Source organism: Panthera onca, chromosome C1 (genome assembly GCF_046562875.1).
Source record: "Panthera onca isolate mPanOnc1 chromosome C1, mPanOnc1 haplotype 2, whole genome shotgun sequence".
NCBI lineage: Eukaryota > Metazoa > Chordata > Mammalia > Carnivora > Felidae > Panthera > Panthera onca.
Window position 1 is genome coordinate 70,203,728 of NC_138346.1, and position 20,243 is coordinate 70,223,970.

Genomic DNA, 20,243 nt, shown 5'->3' on the forward strand with positions numbered 1-20,243 from the left:
AAAGTGTCAGGAGATTTTAGAGCAAGCATTCCCAAGCCAGTAGATCAGTGACCAACTTTGTGGGTAAGAGATGTCAAGGTTTTATACCAAAAGTTTGAGATCATTTGAGACCCTATGAAATTAAAATACAATAATTTACAGTTCATACAAACATTTGAATGTAAGGCATTGAGGCAGCACGTAAGTGAATAAGAAATGGTTGCTCAAAGGACCATGAGTACACGTCACAAGCAGTTGTTGAAAGCATAAAACACTGCAATTTAATATCTCAGAGTGTTTGTTATGCCTTAGGGAAAAGAAGGCTTCTGGTGGTATTTTCAGTTCAGTGGAACATCAAGCCAAAGAGGATTTAAAGTTTCCCATCATTGTTGCTTTTAAGATGTGAAGAATTCGAACACACTTATGTGCAGATGGGAAAGAATAATAAAGAGTGAGAGAATAGTAAATTGCTTGTTGGGTGTTATTGATAAATCCTGACAAATGATGCTGCTACAGTCTTTTCTGGGCACCCTGATCCTTTCTCAACAGTGCGTCTTTACACGCTTTCTCCCTTTTTCGCCATCTCTCCAGCTGACATCCTTTATGTTCCACACAGATGAAACCCATGTGGCACTTCCCAGCATCTAGCACAGTTCACGTTTTCGGAACTAGAATGTTGGGATGAGCACTGGGTATTGTATGTAAGTGATGAATCACGGGACTCTATCCCCAAAACGAAAAGCACACTGTATACACTGTATGTTAGCCAGCTTGACAATAAATTCTATTTAAAAAAATAAAAAAATAAATAAAAGGAAGCAGATTAGAAAAAAAAAAAAAAAGAAGAAGAACTAGAATGGAAAGAACATGCAGGGGGAATAATATTCACTCACCCTGAGCATAACAAAGTGCTTGTTTCCAAAGCCTGATAAACAATTACATTAGTCACAGCAGTAAAGTAAAACAAACAAACAAAAAAACAAGAAAATTATTTCATTTCCTTCTAAGAGTTATAAAGTTAATTTGAAATAACCATGAAATAACCATAAGCTTCTTCAGTCTCCTTCAGTTTGTGAATTTCTCCTTAATTTGTCATACTAGATATAGAATTTTACATCTTTGTTTTTGTGGGGGAGAGCATGGACTGAGATATAATTGGGTTTGGATCCTCAGTAGCTTTGTGACTTGGGCAAGTCACTTGATCTCTCTGAGACTATAGTTAGTACCAACCTTGAGGGACTGTCATGAGAATTTGGATATTGCATGGAACATACCTAGCATTTGGCATTTAGTAGGAATTAATGTATAGAACATAGTAGTGAGAGTGGCCAGAAAAGCAACAATAGTTGTAATAGAACAGCTGTAGCATAAAAATAGTAAATTTTAGATTTATGTTTGATAATAAGTAGGTTACCTACAGGACTAGAGTTCCCACATCCAACAGTTAGCCTAGAGGGCTTATCCAAGAGCTAAGTGGTAGCTGTAATGAAACATGATTGCTCTGAATGTGCTATTCATTGTCAGTGGAGGGAAGATTTAATGTCCATATCTGTAGGCCAACAGAAAAACAGGTTTCAGCGTGGACACAAAGATCAGCACTGATTTATTAAGTGGTTATAGGACTTCACTAGGTCTATTATGTAGGTACAATTTTAATGAGATCCCGTCTTTATCTTCAAGAATAATGTGATAGTGTTACTGTATTGACCTGCCCAACAATTGCAAGAGAGAGGGGTTGTAGCATGTCAACAGTAATTTTTGTCCAACACAAATGATGATTGTCTTTTATTTGTTTCTAAATCCTTAAACTTTTTAGTCGGAGCATATGAAATATGAAATACACATGGAAAGCACTGCAGATATTTTTTGTAATTTTTAGATATTTTCCACACAGAGCATTACCAAGTTCTTCTTTATATAAATTAATCATCCCAGAAGCATCTCATTTGAAGATGAAATTGGCTGTGAGTCCTATTAGTTCATAATTTTAAAATCCAAATTAAAGACCAGATCCTCGGTGGGACTATGGGAAGAGAAACAGACTTTATAGGAAGTAATATTTAATCATGCAGTTGGAATACATTTGGGCCACTATTTAAGTTGAATATGTTTGATGAAGTATATTAGTTTTTACGTACTAATCTCATAAATGGACTTGATTTTGACACTTACGAAAAAATTGTATTTAATTCAGTTGTATGTATAAAATAATACTGAACCAAAGATGAGCATTGTTTCAACTTAAGTATTTCCTTCAAACACTGTCTTCTTCTGTCTCTTACGAAGCTTGTACTTTACTATAAACACATAGCATCAATGGACTGTTGGATGGTTAGTTCCTTCATTTTGATTCACTTAACAGGTCATAACAATGATCATAACTCATCAAGCTGTAAGGATTTGCATAATACTAAAATGCCCAAAACAACTGATTTAGTGTTATCCTGGACAGGGTTGTCCACCTGAGATTAATATCACTTCAGTACCACACCAATGTTTCTATTGCTAAATTTACTTTTTTTCTTTGCATTTTACCCAGGTTTATAATTTCATGACTTTACTTTGCACAATTTATACCAATAACTGTGATAACCTGTTGAGTTCACAGTCACAACTTTCAAAGGATTTATCTCATTTGACAAGTGTAGCTCAAATCTTGTGATGTTTCTTGTGTTTAATTAGACTAAATGGCTTATTCTATTGAAAGCTACTAACCTCATGGTGATAGCTCACTTAAGGCCCTAGATTTTGTAATGAACGACTTGGTTCAGTGTTTTATTGTTATCACTCATTTATTTTGGGATAAAATGCAATCCTCAAATGACTAACTGCAAGAAACAAACAAAAACCTGTCATTCCATGTAAAACATTGTGTTCCATGCAAGAGAAGAAAAAGAAGAGAAAATGAAGGTAAAAAGGGAATAGATAGAAGCCAAATGAAATAGAAGCAAAGAAATTAAAAAGACAGCCACATGATAACACATAGACAAATAAGAACAGAAGAAGAAAAAATAAATTTAACTGAGGGATATTCATACATCTAATAAATGACCAATTGTTTCTTTTCTACTCATCAAATAATTTTAAGTCTTCCTATTTGTAAGGTACTATATTTTAGGCACTGAAAGTAAAATATGGATCTTGCTCAAGAGATTTTTTTTTTAACCAGTGGTGAGGATCTTTTACTCAATAGTGAGCAAAATGAGGATCTTGCTTTTAGGATTCACTTACAGAGATTAGCCATGTATGTAAATATCAGTACGGAAGACAATGACCAATGCCACAAGAGAAGGGAAGGAGAGATTACTTCCAACAGGGATGGAAGATAGAAGACTGCATTGGATTGTGGAGTGCCCAGGAGATTTTTTCAAGTCCTATTTAGAGTTTTCCCATCTTGGGAGTGGGAGAGTTGAAGATGGATCGTACATAGAAATAAGAAAAAGGAGAACACCTGATAATCCATAAAAGAAAATGTTACTATCAAATATGGTTAGAAAAAGAAAATTCACTCTAACTGTATTTAGAATAAAATATTTTTGGTTTAAAGCATATAATACGTTTGAAATATCTTGTAGATAAACATGCCATTTGACTTAAAATATTACTAAACTTTGTTTACCCAAGTAATTATAAAACAGTTAAACTAATTTTAATAAGGTTCAACTCCACAATAAGGGATTGAAGAAAGAAAGAAACCAGTGAAAAAAGATGCCAGCTTCTGATGTAACAGTCATGGGAAGAGGTCAAGACTTCTCTAGATGGAGGGGCGCCTGGGTGGCTTGGTCGGTTAAGCGTCCACAGAATCTGAAACAGGCTCCAGGCTCAGGTCATGATCTCATGGTCCGTGAGTTCAAGTCCCACGTCGGGCTCTGTGCTGACAGCTCAGAGCCTGGAGCCTGTTTCAGATTCTGTGTCTCCCTCTCTCTCTGCCCGTCTCCTGTTCATGCTCTGTCTCTCTCTGTCTCAAAAATAAATAAACGTTTAAAAAAATTAAAAAAAAAAGACTTCTCTAGATGGAGACAGGAGTGGGAGAAAGATTGTGAGATGCCTGTGCTCTGGTCACATCCATCCTTTTCAAAAGATGCCTTGAGACCCAATCCTATTTTTCCAACATTATCCTGGATAAAGGCCTCAGCAACTGGCCTAGCAGTCATTCTCTGGCCCAGGTAAGGTCACTACCTCGTAATCATCTGAGGGATAGAATACCTAAACAAGCATAGTTTTGTCTGGGACAGCTGGAAGGATGGCTAGTTTGGTACATTGTACATCTTTGTTCACAATATCCAATGATTGGAATACTTTAAGAAAAGTTTTAAAATATGCTTTGTAATGAGTGCTCAATCTGACTGCACTGTGTGGTTAGGCTAAGGAAAGCATAGACCAAGTGTTCCTGATAGATAGTCTTCAACAAAGAGTGATTTTCAGGAGGTGATGAAATGAATGTAATAGCCTAGATGATCCTTAAACGGGTATTGTGGGGGAAAAAAATGAGGAGGAGAAATTTTTGAAAGGGGATCCAAGGTTTCAAACCTGTCTACAGGCTGAGGAGTAAGAGCTGTGAAACAGGGAGAGATTCAAGACTCAAAGGGAAAGAGGAGGGCATAACTGGTGTTACAAAATGCATTGGAAGAAGGAAGTGGATGAAATAAAGAGCAGAGGAAAAGATGAAGATAATTGCCTCTGCTGCTGCTGAAGCAGGGGGAAAAAAGTAAATATAAAAAAAAGGTACAGTTTAATGTAAAGGTAAAAAAGCAGAAGGCTGATGGAGTTTTTCTACTGGCATCAATCACTGGGCTATCTGCCGAGTTGGGTTTTGGATTTGAGGATGGACATGGGGAAGTAAGGAAAGCAGTAAAGATTTTTAACATGCTTCGATGAATGCAAAGTGACTGATCAGAAACTGAGTAAGAAGATTACCATGCAGTAGTGGGACTGGCTGATTTAGAAATAACAAATATAGAACTAATCATTTAATAAATACTAATATGCAGGATACTGGACTAAGTTTTCTTGTATTTATCCTTCGATATGTAAAAGAAAAAAAACAGAATGTTTAAAGATTTGATGGACTCAAAAAGTTTTAAAATGTTATGGTCACCCAAATAAAGATGGTCTTGTTTGTGACTTCTCTCAGCACAATACTGTATTTAGAAGAACCCCAACATCAACATCTCTTCAAAACTCCTCAGAAATCACCTTCCTGAAATCCTGTGTTATCCCCTCTGAAATCCCCTACTTTCCTCCCAGACTCCTCCTCTTATAATGTAAATCAACATGATTTTACTTGTTTATTTCTTTTCCTCCCTCTGTTCATTTACCCTTGGTTTTATGGAAGCTTGAACCACAAACGGTGTTTTCCACCTTCCCTATGCGTTGGGAAATGAGGAATTTTTTTGTGAATATGCATATTAGCATGTTTTTAGTCTCTGAAATAATGGAAAATAACAATGCCCGTTACCAATTTATTATCTTTCATCTCCAAATTCAACTTTTTTTTAATCTGGTCTCTAAACACACAGCTGGGCCCTTCAAGTATTTTTGCTTTGCCAGCTGGCATTGACATTAAACTTTGCCTGTAGAGGCTTCTGGAGAAACAATGCAGAAAGGAAAGGTTTTGCTTCCTGGTTCTGGTGCACTTGCTTTTGGCAAGCTTTTGCAAGTGTGGGTAGCTTCTCCGGCATACAGTTCCTGTAGGACATGTGGCTTTCTCAGGCATCCAGGTCTTGATGGCAGCCAGCCGTACGCAGTGGCCAGCAGTATCTCCTTAGGAGCTTTGTATACAGTGTCCCCATGAATCCCTCCCATGAATAACTTTCCTTGGGACCCAGATGGCACATTTCCAGCGAGCTCTAAAAGGCAGACTTTCAGCGAGTTCCAGCGGCCCCTTGGCAAATTCTTTGCTTTCAATAACCTACAGTTGCTTTCTCCAATAAGGTCTGAATCTCATGCTTGGTTATCTATCTCAGCCACAAGGGAAGCAGCTGCTTCATGTCTCTGTTATGTCCGTATTCTCTAGAGTTCTTTTTACTTCTTATTAATTAATTTTCTGTTACTCCAATCCCATTATAGTTAATAACTATTTATATTAAATTTTAACTAATAATTAAATAATAATAACTAATAATTAAATAGTTATTTATTTACATTTTACCTGTGGTTTCTCTCACCTGACTAGACTCACTCATGCAATCATGTCTAAAGAAATATGGGAGTTAGTTCACAAGAAGTTATAGTGCTTAAATATCAAGTTACTCTTATGTATAGACATTGTATTTTACACAGGAAATGACTCAAATGCATCTGACCAATTCTCTAACCAAATAATTTAGAAACAAGACAGAATATATTTTATAATTAGCTACTTTCATTTTCTAAATCCCAACCATCAGTTCTATAATGCCAATAGCTGAATCCAAAATTCCCATCTTACATGAAAGACCACATAATGGACATTGAGAGGATTAAATGAGAAAATGTCTGTATACTAGATTTTTTAAATGATTTAAAACCCTCAGAGAGAGAGAACTACTTTTGTTTTAGAACCCCCTAATGTGTGTTTATTTTTGAAAATGAGACCTTCTTATAGTTCCATTGATAATGAATCAAAGAAATAGCTAAACTGTTTTTGCATAAAACAGGATCAGTTAGAAGGAGCTAAAGAGGAAGGGAGAAAATGTTGGAGAGAGGGAGTCTCAGGAGCAAAGCAGGAGGCTACAGCCCCAGTAGAAATTACCAGTGGAAATTCCATCCTCATTGTCCCAAAGCACCAGTGAATATGCTACTTCCATACTTCAGTTGGTATTATTTGGCATCAGGGCTGTCTGGCAGGGCAATATGGAAACAGCGAAGAGAAAGCACACACACACACAAGGAAAAGTGGCTACAGAGAATTCCAGATAACAAATGTTTAACACATTTTACGGTGACTGACACAAAGAAAACATTTAATAAATATTAATTTCTTTCTCTAATTTGAAGTATAAGATGTAATCTCTGACCTTGGGGCATCAACAAATTGACGGAGTGTTCCATGATTATAGACACAAAATAATCAGAAAAAATACGAGTATACAATAATCACGTGGTATACAAATTACAGGTATTTTAGAACTGAGAAAAGCTTCTGAATTAGAGTAAGAAATTTGAACAATGCTCTGTATATATTAGATGTTCATATTTCGTAATAATTTAAAAGGGAAGAAGAGTAGGAAGAATGCTTTAAATGAAGGTAATAAGGAAGAAGGAAGAAGAAAAAGGAACATGTTTTGCATATCTATTGGAATACCAAACTGAATCTGGGTTTGACTGGGTAACCAATATGAAGTCATTCTAGTTTTTTGAGCAGTAGAGTGACAGGTAGGAAAGACGATCTGCGAGGAGTTAGCAGGCTAAATCATACTGAAGAGAGAAAAATTGGAAGGAAAAAGATCAAGGAAGTTGGAGCCATTGAGTCTGAGATGATGAACATCTGGACTTGGTCATTGGCAGTGAGAGTGGAAGCAATGAGTGGTGCTGGAAGATGTCGAAATAAAATCACGAGCTGGAAAAATTGTGACTGATACGGACTTGATGGCAATAAACAAAATAAATACAAAAGTACAGCACAGTTGGTGATAGAACCAAATACAAGAAATTTCTTTACGTTACCTTCTTTTTGCTCTCAGTATGACTCATAATTCTGCTTGGTCGTCATCTAATTCCACATGCGGTCATATTCCTGGCATACAGAATAACTCTTTTATTTCACCCAAGAACTTGCTCACTGGGCCCCAGCTGTTTTCTAATCCACCCACACTGATCACTGAGCTGTGGTGGATACAATTCCCTTGTCCTGAAGAAAAGGTTTAAAATGAGTCAGAATCTCTTGATTTGTGAATAAATCAAACACTTTTATTTCCCAGAGGCTCTGGTTCCCAAGAACTTCCTACATCCATTCCCAGTCTACCAATGGGGGCAAACTGGTTATATGACTCAGGTGCTGTCTTGACCTCTCAAGAACCAAATAAAGTGCTTTGAGGCTGCCATTCTAAGTAGGCGAAGGAAGTGAGTTTCTGAAAATGGGGAGAGTTCTGCACTCCTGATTCTGTGGCCCTTTCCAATAATGCTCTGTCTTAGGCTGTGGCCTGAGATAATGACCCTTTTTCCAGACTTTAAGATTAGTTTAGACCAGCTCTGTGCAATGAAACTATGGTTTGAAACAGATAACTAATTTAAAGTTTGCCAAAAGCTACATTTAAAAAGTTAAAAGGAACAGGTGACATTAATGTTAATAATGTATTTTAACTCAATATAGTTATATTACATTGACATATTATCAATATAAAAATTATTAATAATATATGTCATATCTTTCCTGTCAAGTCTCCAATATTTGATCTGTGTTTTATACTTTTAGCACATCTCAATTTGGACTTGCCACATTTTCTTGTTTTTTTAATTTTTTTAATGTTTATTTATTTCTGAGAGAGGGTGAGAGAAAGAAGGAGAGAGAGAGAGAGAGAAGGAATGAGCGGAGGAGAGGCAGAGACAGATGGAGACATAGAATCCGAAGCAGGCTCCAGGATCTGATATGTCAGCCCAGAGCCTGATGCGGGGCTTGAACTCACAAGCTGTGAGATTATGACCTGAGCTGAAGTCAGACGCTTAACCGGCTGAGCCACCCAGGCGTCCCAAAGCAAACTTTATGCCCACCGTGGTCAAACTCACAACCTCATGCTCTACCGACTGAGCTAGCCGGGCTCCTACGACTGGCCACGTTTTCAAGTGGTCAATAGACACCTGTAGCTAGATGAATAGTGCAATTCTAGACATTTTAGTTTTTTTATAAATTTTTTTTAATGTTTATTTATTTTTGAGACAGAGAGAGACAGAGCACGAACAGGGAAGGGTCAGAGAGAGGGAGACACAGAATCTGAAACAGGCTCCAGGCTCTGAGCTGTCAGCACAGAGCCCGACGCAGGGCTCGAACTCACGGACCGCGAGATCATGACCTGAGCTGAAGTCGGCCGCTTAACCGACTGAGCCACCCAGGCGCCCCTAGACATTTTAGTTTTTAAGTTAGATATAGAGAAAACACAGTTTAAACATGAAGTTCCAATTTTCTTCTTGCAAGTTATTACCTAACTTCGAATTTTCTTACTTTCTGTTAATTCTCTGAGGTCTTCTTATCTCTAAAGTTGTGCATATATTTATATATGATAAAACAATGACTTGTGAGAATACATAATAAACACCATGGCTGTCTGCCCAGATCCCCTCCTCAGGGCCAAGGCACCCATCCCCCTGGGCCTGGGAATATGGCTGCTGACAGCTCATAGCTGCCTCCCTCTGTGGGTATCACCCTAAGCTATGGGGAACTGCCTTTCCTAGGATTATGTCTTCTTGGTGGTGGCCTGAAGTCAAATGACAGACTGATGAGGAAACACAAGCCTGTCCCCCTTTACTCCATTTGGAACAACCCTGAAGAGCAATCCAACTCCTGAGGTCCCCGTAGGGTAGAATGAGGCTTCCTTTGCAATCGTTCTGCAGGTCAGTGTCTCCCTCTGCTCAGACCTGCCTTCTTTTCTCTACAGGTATTATCTCCTGAGAACAACCTCTATCGACCCCTAACCCCACCCATAAACTAAACCCTACTTGCATCTCTCCATCTCAGTTTCCAGGGAACCCAGTTTAAGAGAGAATATATTTTTGAGACAGAGAGAGACAGAGCATGAAAGGGGGAGGGCCAGAGAGAGAGAGTGGGAGACACAGAATCTGAAACAGGCTCCAGGCTCTGAGCTGTCAGCACAGAGCCTGACGCGAGGCTTGAACTCATGAACCGTGAGATCATGACCGGAGCTGAAGTCGGCCGCTTAACCGACTGAGCCACCCAGGCGCCCCAAGAGAGAATATAAAGTAGCCTCACTTCTGCAAAAGCAAAATTACAGGCAGTGTTTGAAGTGAGAAGAGGGAAAAGCAGCAGCCAGACTCTGGTTCATTTCTGTGTATTATAACTCTACTTTCCCACAAGTGAGCAAGGCCAGAGCTCTCTCTGAACCTTCCTCTCTTTCATGTCTGTTCACTTGCATTATGTTTCTTTTTCTAGATAACACTTCCCCCAAAGGCCAAAGGGACAACTGAGTCAAAGGTATGGCCAAAAATGGGATTAATCCTCATTGGGTTGAAGCATAAGAAGGGGAAATCAGTTTCCTTGAAGAGAGAAATCTAGATTTCCCCTCGTTTTAAAACTTGGGCTCGTCTGCCACATAAAGTTCTTTGACTCTCAAACATCTAAGGTTATTCTCCTGGAGGATGTTGGCTTTTACTATTCCTGCTTTAGCTTTCTTCAGTGACTTCATATCTCTGTCTCTCACACACATACATGCATACTCATTCAGGCTAGTGACAATTAATTCTGCACAGCATGGCTGACGGCTCTGTTCCAGATCTTACAAAGCCATAAATAATTGATTATTTTTATATATTACAACCTGGGGAAGTGGAAGAAGGAAGCCATCATTCCCATTATTTCCCTACATCTTAAATCCCATAAATAAGATGAAGTAGTTAGTTCTTAGACCTGAACTAAAAGTTAGGAGACTTTGATTCTCCACCTGATTTGGTCTCCTACTGAAGTTTTTCACAACTGGCTTAATAGCTAAAATATTCTACTATTTGTCATATAAACTGTAGCGATATAATGTTTAAAAGTGATTTGTGTTCCGGGAAAACTTTTCTAACTTGTACATTCAGGTTAGAAGATTGGGTAAAATCTTACACAAGGAAGACAGTATTTCTTTTCTTCATCTTGCTGATGCTTTGGTCTTGGCAAAATTCAGAAGAGTAGTAGAAAAGAATTGTAGAGCAGGTGACTATTTATTTTCCTAATCCTAGAAAATATGTTTTTTTCTGAGTATTTTTATTGTGTGTATAACTAAGATACAACTGTGTTAGAAATACCAAACCATGGAAGTTTCTGTGCTTCTGTAAAAAAGTAGGTTTGACGCTGTGGTGATACTCAATACACAGCACTGAGAGGTCAGTGACTAGGGGTTTTTCAAAAGAGAGACCTCACAATTAGTGAAGGACATATTGTGGGGATCACAGTGATAAGGAGATTCTGGCATAAGTAATATCTCATGATAATACCTGAAATATATTTGATAATATAATATCTCATGCTAATACCCTGAAAATATATTTGAGAATATCTAATAATACACATTGGCTATTTCTATTAGTTGAGTAAAAGCCAAACTAGAGCAAGCCCTCTGCAGTCAAGCATTACCCCTCCTGCATTCAACAAAGGGAATTTTCTTTTACTTTCCATCAAGAGATAGAAGTTTATGGGTGCCTGGGTGGCTCAGTTGGTTAAGCATCTGACTCTTGATCTCAGGGTTGTGAGTTCAAACTCCATGCTGGATATGGAGCCTACTTAAAAAAAAAAAGGAGATGGAGATTTATATAGAGGAACAGAATGTTCCTTTTTCAAAAATTGTGATAGTAGGAACAAGGTTACTAAGGAATAAAAGAGCATGCCTCAGTATCACATAAAAAGTTCCTTTAGCTTTCAGTATTTGGCAAGAGAGAAATTGTAGGTTTGAGGTCGTGCCTCACTCTAGCCAGTTTTGTGGCATCAAATTGTAGGACAATAAATTAATGCCTTGGTAGATTGTGTGACTTCACAGAATCTGCCCTCTTCTGCGCTTCCTGTCTCCTGCCTACTGCTTCCTTCATCTTTCTTCACAAGCCCCTCTACCATGATAGTTCACCAGTGTGAACATTGACGAGAGACCACAGGCACCCAAAGAACTCCTTGACTACATCAGCTTAGCTTTGCCGTTCAAACTGATTATGCCAAACCATCTACCATGAGCATGGCAAATCACTTGTCAAAAAATAGACCCACAATTCTGGCACGTGTGTGTGTGTGTGTGTGTGTGTGTGTGTGTGTTAAACTAAAAGTTACTGGAAAAATGATCAGAATGGAACACAACATTGATTAGGTTACATGTTCATTGAAATTTAGCTAATTAGAATGTCAGAAAGAAGCAGACATGGAATTGTGCTAATTTCCACTTTACTAATCCATAAAACAGATACTTCTCATAAAGTAATCTTTCCTCAGTTCTGGTAATCTTTCCTCAGTTCTCAGGAAAAAAAATGACTGAATAGCTGCAGTAAAGTGTCCTATTACTAATGTTCCATGTTATAATGAACAAAACCGCAATTCATGTTGAAAGGCACACTTAAGCATTAGCACAAGGATTAAATGACCATTGTTAGATAACAATGGTTAATATCTGATTGTTTAACAATAATGAGCTTGACCTTTTACTGGTCACACCTGGAGGTGTTCTCCCTGAGACTTATCTACCTTGGACCCACAGTGAGTAGCAGGTGAGCTCCAAATCATCTATATCGTTCATTCATTCAGACAGCAATATTTATTAAGCATATATTTTTTTACTTCTTTATTTTGGGGAGAGTGCAAGCATGGGGGTGGGCAGAGAGATGGAGACAGAGGGTCTGAAGCAGGCTCTGTGGTGACAGGCTAACAGCAGCAAGCCCAATGTGGGGCTCAAAGTCACAAACCGTGAGATCATGACCTGAGCTGAAGTCGATACTCAACCAACTGAGCCACCCAGATGCTCCTATTAAGATAAATTAGTGAAACAAGCTGAAATGGAGCTACATGTAGGGGAAAGAGGAATAAACAATAGAAATAATACATACATACATATTATAGTTTATTTGGAAGTAGTAAAATCTATGGGGAAAAAAAGACAAGTAAACTAAAAAACTGGAGATTGAAGTGGGTCAATTAATATATATATAGAGAGAGAGAGTGAGAGAGAGAGAGAGAGAGAGAGAGAGCATGAGTGGGAGATAGGGGCAGAGGGAGGGAGAGAGAGAGAAAAAAATCTTATGTCGGCTCTATGCTCTGCACGGAGACCAGCACAGAGCCCAACACAGGCCTCAATCCCAGGACTCCTTCTGGGATCACGACCTAAGCTGAAATCAAGAGTTGGATGCTCAATGAACTGGTTCAGCTTCATTGAGAAGATAACATTGGAGTGAGGACTTGAGCCTGTGTTGGTAATGTCTTTTTTCCTCATCCAGAAATCTTTTGCTGTCATTATCTTTCCTGATGCCATCTACTAAAGAAATAAAAAAAAGAAATTTATGTGTAGGCTTAAGACTACATAGACCTCAGGTCAAGGCCAGTGATTTTTTTCACGATAACATAGGATTTATCTCCTGAAAACCGAAGAGACCTGGTCTTACTCATGAGAGCAGTAAGTAGGTTCCTATATGAAATAACAAGAAATGTGCTACCAAAAGTTCTGTCTCCTCTCTCAGTTCTTTTACTATTTTAAGATCTACTTCTTAAAGAAATTACATAACTTTCCCATCACTCAGCCAAGCTGCCTAAATTCACCACCATTAAGATATTCATTATATTAAAGAATAGCATTATCAGCAATTCTTTTTTAAAATTCTCATATGCAATGGGAGTAAGACTCAAGAAGAAATATGCACATTCATGAAGGGAAAAATCTGTGTAGGTGGCATGGCCTGGCAAGCCTGTAGGCAGAGTCCCAGGATTATTCCAGTATACCAGGGGCCAAACTGGAGGCACAGGATGAGTAGAGAGAGTACAGATGGAGACAAGACAAAGATTGGAAGGTCTTTTATTTCTATTTATTTATTTATTTATTTATTTATTTATTTATAGTAATTTCTGCACCCAATGGGGGGCTCAAACTCACAACCCCGAGATCAAGAGTCGCATGCCCTTCTGACTGACCCAGCCAGGTGCCCCAAGGATTGTAAGGTCTTAGACTTGGTCTCATATGCTTTGCATAATAAACACACAGCAACATTTTTTACTCTCACAAATAAATATAACCTCATACAATTTTATTGACCAAACTGGCCCTTCACTCTGATCTTATTTTCTCACTGGGATAGCACTTTTTGACCTCTGATGGAATGGTACACCAAGGGTGGGGGATACTGGGAGTGCAGTGGTTTGCTTCAGGAAGGAAGGAGTGTTTTACCACTAGCATTGTTTACAATTACTGGACAGGGATGAGAAAACAGCAGACTGATTTTAGTGGCTTTCACTATTGCTTGTAAGTATGTTATAGATAATACTTCCCTTTTATTTTCTGTTTCTGTGAAAGACTACGCTCACCACACCCCACCTTGAAACCCACCACTCTGAGGCCTGTATTTCCAGAGTTTCTATTATGTATATACCTACATAAACTTTTCCTGTCTCCTCTTCCCAAAAGTGGGTTTATACTCTACATACTAAAAGGTAGATTGTGGATGCTTTCCATGTCAACAAATTTAGACCTACATCATTCATTTTTGTATGTTCCATACGGCTCTGTCTAATTCCCTCTAGATAGGCTTTTAGAAAATTTTCAGTTTCTTGATATTGTAAGCTGAGTTTCAACAGCAGTCTTGTATTTGCAACTTGGTACACTTATCTAACGTCATCCTGAATATACATTACCAGAGATAGAATCACCGTCCTGAAGGGGATGCATATTTTTGATATTTACTTCTAAACTGCACTCCAGAAAGTTTCCTGTACTTTCCTCCACCATCAGCTGATCATGAGAGGGCCTGTTACCGTTTTTAAATGTCTGCTAACCCAATAAATGAAAACTATGCCATTCTTTGCATTTCTTGGAAGTCTGACAACATTTAACATTACTTTATTAATTTCTTATCATTTTTTTTACATTTTTATAACTTGTAGCTGTGCCTGGATAAACTGTCTATTTTTTCTCTTTACCCATTTTTTTTCTCTATTGTGCCGTGGAGCAAATGTTCCAAAAGAGAGGGAAAAGATAATGAGCACAGATGTCACCTACTATATCAGACTACTTACATCCATCATATGAATTTGCAGATTTATTTTTTAAACATATGAAATTATATGAAAAATCATATGGCTCTATATTTCTACTAATGTAAATATTCCCCTCCCATAATGAGCCCTCAAAACTATTTGGAGGTGGCATGGCAAAACCTGTTATGTGCAGTCCATTTTTTTTTTTCTTTTCAAATTTTTACTTAAATTCCAGTTAGTTAATATACAGTGCAATGTTGGTTTCAGGAGTAGAATTCAGTGATTCATTCCTTATATACAATACCCAGTGCTCATCAAAACAAGTGCCCTCCTCAATACCCATCACTCATCTAGCCCATCCCCGACCCAGCTCCCTCCATCAACCCTCAGTTTGTTCTCTATCTCTGAGAGTCTTTTATGGTTTGTTTCCTTCTCTCCTGTATTTTTTTTATTCCCTTCCCCATATATTCATCTGTTTTGTTTCTTAAAGTCCACATATGAGTGAAATCACATGGTATTTGTCTTTCTCTGACTAACATTTTGCTTAGCATAATACACTTCAGCTCCATCCGTGTCTTTGCAAATGGCAAGATTTCATTCTTTTTCATGGATGAGTAATATTCCAATACATGTATGTGTACACACACACACACACACACACACCATATATACCACATCTTCTTCATTCATTAGTCAATAGACATTTGGGCTCTTTCCATAGTTTGGCTATTGTTGACAATGCTGCTATAAATATTGGGGTGTATGTACCCTTTCAAATCTGTACTTTTGTATCCTTTGGGTAAATACCTAGTAGCGCAATTGCTGAGTCATAGGGTAGTTCTATTTTTAACTTTTTGAGGAACCTCCATACTGTTTTCCAGAGTGGCTGTGCCAGTTTGCATTCACACCAGCAGTGCAAAAGGGTTCCCCTTTCTCTGCATCCTTTCCAACATCTGTTGTTTCCTGTGTTGTTAATTTTAGCCATTCTGACAGCTGTGAGGTTGTATGTCATCTTGGTTTTGATCTGTATTTCCCTGTTGATGAGTGATGTTGAACATCTTTTCATGTGCCTGTTAGCCATCTGTATGTCTTCTTTGGAAAAATGTCTATTCATGTCTTCTGCCCACTTCTTAATTAGATTATTTGTTTTTTGGGGTTTTGAGTTTGATAAGCTCTTTATAGATTTGGATACTAACCATTTATCAGGTATATCATTTGCAAATATCTTCTACCATTCCATTTAATGTAATACAATTACACTAAATTCATATCTTTCAATAATCAATCTGAATTTAAACGGACTAAATACTCCAATCAAAAGACATAGGATATCAGAATGGATAAAAATTACAAGACACATTTATATGCTGTCTACAAGAGACTCATCTTAGACCTAAAGACACTTGCAGATTCAAAGTGAGGGAATGGGGAATTATCTATCATGCTAATGGACATCAAAAGAAAGCTGGAGTAGTCATATAGCCATACTTATATCAGACAAACTAGATTTTAACACAAAGACTTTAACAAGAGAAGAAGGGCATTATATCATATTTAAGGAGTCTATCCATCAAGGATATCTAACAATTGTAAATATTTATACCCCCCCCCAACTTAGAAGCATCTAAATATATAAATCAATTACTAACAAACATAAATAAGCTCATCAATAATAATATAATGATAGTAGGAGACTTTAACACACCACTTTCAACAATGAGCAGATTATTTGAGCAGAAAATCAACAAAGAGGGGCACCTGGGTGGCTCAGTTGGTTGAATGGCTGAATCCAGATTTCTGCTCAGGTTATGATCCCAGGGTCATGTGATCAAGCCCAGCATCAGGCTCTACACTAAGCATGGAGCCTGCTTGAGATTCTCTCTCCCTCTGCCCCTCTGCCCCACTCATGCACTCTCTCACTCTCTCTCCCTAAATTAATAAAAGAAAAAAGAAAAGAATCAACAAGGAAATAATAGCTTTGAGTGGCACATTGGACCAGATGGACTTAACAGATATATTCAGAACATTTTATCCTAAAGCAGCAGAATACGCATTCTTTTCTAGTACACATGGAACATTCTCCACCTCTTATTCTGGTCATCCCAGATGAGATCTCTCAACTACCTACTTTGTGAGATGAGGGCATAAGTTCCCTGCCCTTCTGTCTGTGTTTCTTCACCCTCTTCTACTTTCCAAATTCTATTCTATGTAAATTTAATTTTATTCAGATACAAATAATAAATACTTTTTATTGATAATTTCTGACCACAAAAAAGGCTTTTGTGATTTGTCCACAATGAATTAGAAGAATTTAAAACCAATAAACATTAAATTATTGAATATATAGGTATTGTTTTTGAGCTAAGGAGTTTGGTAGGATTACATTTCATCCTCTGTGGGTCCAATAGTACTTTTTACGCTCATCAGTAGAGAGTGTTCTTAAGATTCTACTTTTATATTCCATCAACTATCTCCATCTGTTATGTGACTATTGGGACTCTTGTTTATAAGTGGCATGCAAAACAGCTCCAACTTAGAAAAAAAATAGTTACTCAAAAGAGTAGATCTGACTTAAGAAATGGCAAGAGACGGGCTCACACACTGTTAGCGTCTGGTTTCCAAAGACCAGATTCTCCATTTCATGGTTCAGCTTTGTTCTGCTCTAAATGGTGACTGTAGGACTTCCCTCCCTCATTTTGCTGAAATATACCCTCAAGTTTCTTCCTAAGATAGGATATTTGAGCTGTAAACTTTCTGAGTTCCCATTCATCAGAAAATATATTTATCTTATTTTCATGTTTTACTGGTTTCCTGCCTAAGTAGATGCTAGCTTGACAAACATTTTCTCTCAGAACCCTGAAAACAATATTCTGTCATTTTGCAGCATCTAGGCAGATATTGTTTGTTGTCAGCCTAATTCTTGCTACTTTTGTAGAAGACTTGTTTTTCTCTCTGGAAAAAATAAGAATTTTCTCTTTGAAGGGCCTGGGTGGCTCAGTTGATTAAGCATCCAGCTTTGGCTCAGGTCATGATCTCGTAGTTCATGAGTTCAAGCCCCACATCAGGCTCCATGCTGACAGCTCGGAGCCTGGAGCCTGCTTCGGATTCTGAGTCTTCCTCTCTCTCTTCCCTCCCCTCACTCACGCTTTGTCTCTCTTTCTCTCAAAAATAAATAAACATTAGAAAAAAGAATTTTCTCTTTGAATATTCTGGACTTTCACAATTATGTATCTAGATGTGAGTCTTTTCTCATGTTTTATGCTGGGCATTTGGTTGGCCCTAAAGACTTATTTTATTCTTGAGCATTGGGAAATTCTCTTGTATTCATTTTGTATAACCCTTCTTCCTCTGCCTTCTTTGATCTTTCTTCCTCAAACTCATACTAAGTGGATATCATACTGGTTGAGTTTATATTCTATGTCTCTTACCTTCTCCATCATTTTATTCATCTTTGTATTTCTGTTCTGAGAGATTTCCTCAATTTTATTTCCTAAACCTATAATAATTTTTTTTGTTAAGCTTATTTATTTATTCATTTTGAGAGAGAGAGAGAGGAGAGAGAGAATCCCAAGCAGGCTCCGGACCATCAGCACAGAGCCCGATGCAGGCATTGAACTCACTAACCATGAGATCATTACCTGAGCCAAAACCAAGAGTCTGATGTTTAACCTATTGAGCCAACCAGACGCCCCTATAATGATTTTTTTTGGCAATTATATTTTCAATATGTAAGGGTTTGTTGGAATGTTACTTTTTCATAAACTGGTGTCTGAACTATAGCAATATCTGGCTGAATCTCACTGAAGATGCTAATTCAAGCTTCTTTTTTTAAAATTTTTTAAATGTTGGGGAGCCTGGGTGGCGCAGTCGGTTAAGCGTCGGACTTCAGCCAGGTCACCATCTCGCGGTCCGTGAGTTCGAGCCCCGCGTCAGGCTCTGGGCTGATGGCTCGGAGCCTGGAGCCTGTTTCCGATTCTGTGTCTCCCTCTCTCTCTGCCCCTCCCCCGTTCATGCTCTGTCTCTCTCTGTCCCAAAAATAAATAAATAAATAAATAAAAAAACGTTGAAAAAAAATTTAAAAAAATAAAATAAAATTTTTTAAATGTTTATTCATTTTTCAGAGACAGAGAGACAGAGCATAAGTGGGGAGGGGCAGAGAGAGAGGGAGACAGAATCTGAAACAGGCTCCAGGCTCTGAGCTGTCAGCACAGAGCCCGACTCGGGGCCGAACTCACGGAAGGCGAGATCATGACCTGAGCTGAAGTTGGACGTTTAAATGACTGAGCCGCCCAGGAGCCCCCTAATTCAAGCTTCTTAATTTTTTTTTATTTGTTTTCCATTTCCACTTTATTGAGGTATAATTGACAAGTAAAATTATAAGATATTTAAAGTGTACATCAAATTGTGGTTTATATACACAATGGAATACTACTTGGCAATGAGTAAGAATGAAATATGGCCTTTTGTAGCAACGTGGATGGAACTGGAGAGTGTTATGCTAAGTGGCATAAGTCATACAGAGAAAGACAGATACCATATGTTTTCACTCTTATGTGGATCCTGAGAAACTTACCGGAAGACCATGGGGGAGGGGAAGGAAAAAAAAAGGAAAGGTTAGAGAGGGAGGGAGCTAAAACATAAGAGACTCTTAAAAACTGAGAACAAACTGAGGGTTGATGGGGGATGGGAGGGAGGGGTGGGGGGTGATGGGTATTGGGGAGGGCACCTGTTGGAATGAGCACTGGGTGTTGTATGGAAACCAATTTAACAATAAATTTCATATTAAAAAAACCCACAAAGTTCAGATTTTGCTAAAAAATAAAAAAATAATAAAAATAAATAAAGTGTACATCATGGTGATTTGATATACATATACATTGTGGAAGGAGTCCTTCTATCTAGTTAATTCATCCATCACCTCATTTTTCTGTTTGTGTTTGAGAAAATTTAAGTTCTACTCTTAGCAGATTTCAGTTATACAACACAGCGTTATCACCTATAGTCAGTATGATTTACGTTAGATCCTCAGACCGCATTTACTTTGCAGCTGGAAATTTGTACTCTTTACCAACCTCTCCCTATTTCCCCCAGCAACCACTTTTCTGCTCTTTTTCTAGGAGTTTGACTTTTTTTTCCTCTTATCTTTTTTCTTTGAGCCTTCACGTTTAAGTGATACTATGCAGTATTTGTCTTTCTCTGTCTAGCTTATTTCACTTAGCATAACGCCCTCCAGGTGCGTCCATGTTTTTGCAAATGGCAGGATTCCTTCTTTTTTATTGTTGTATAATACTCCATTGTACATATATACCACAATTCCATAACCATTGGTCCCTTGATGAACACTTAGGTTGTTTTCATATCTTGACTATTGTAAATAATGCAATGTACTGGGAGTGCAGACATCTCTTTGGTACCT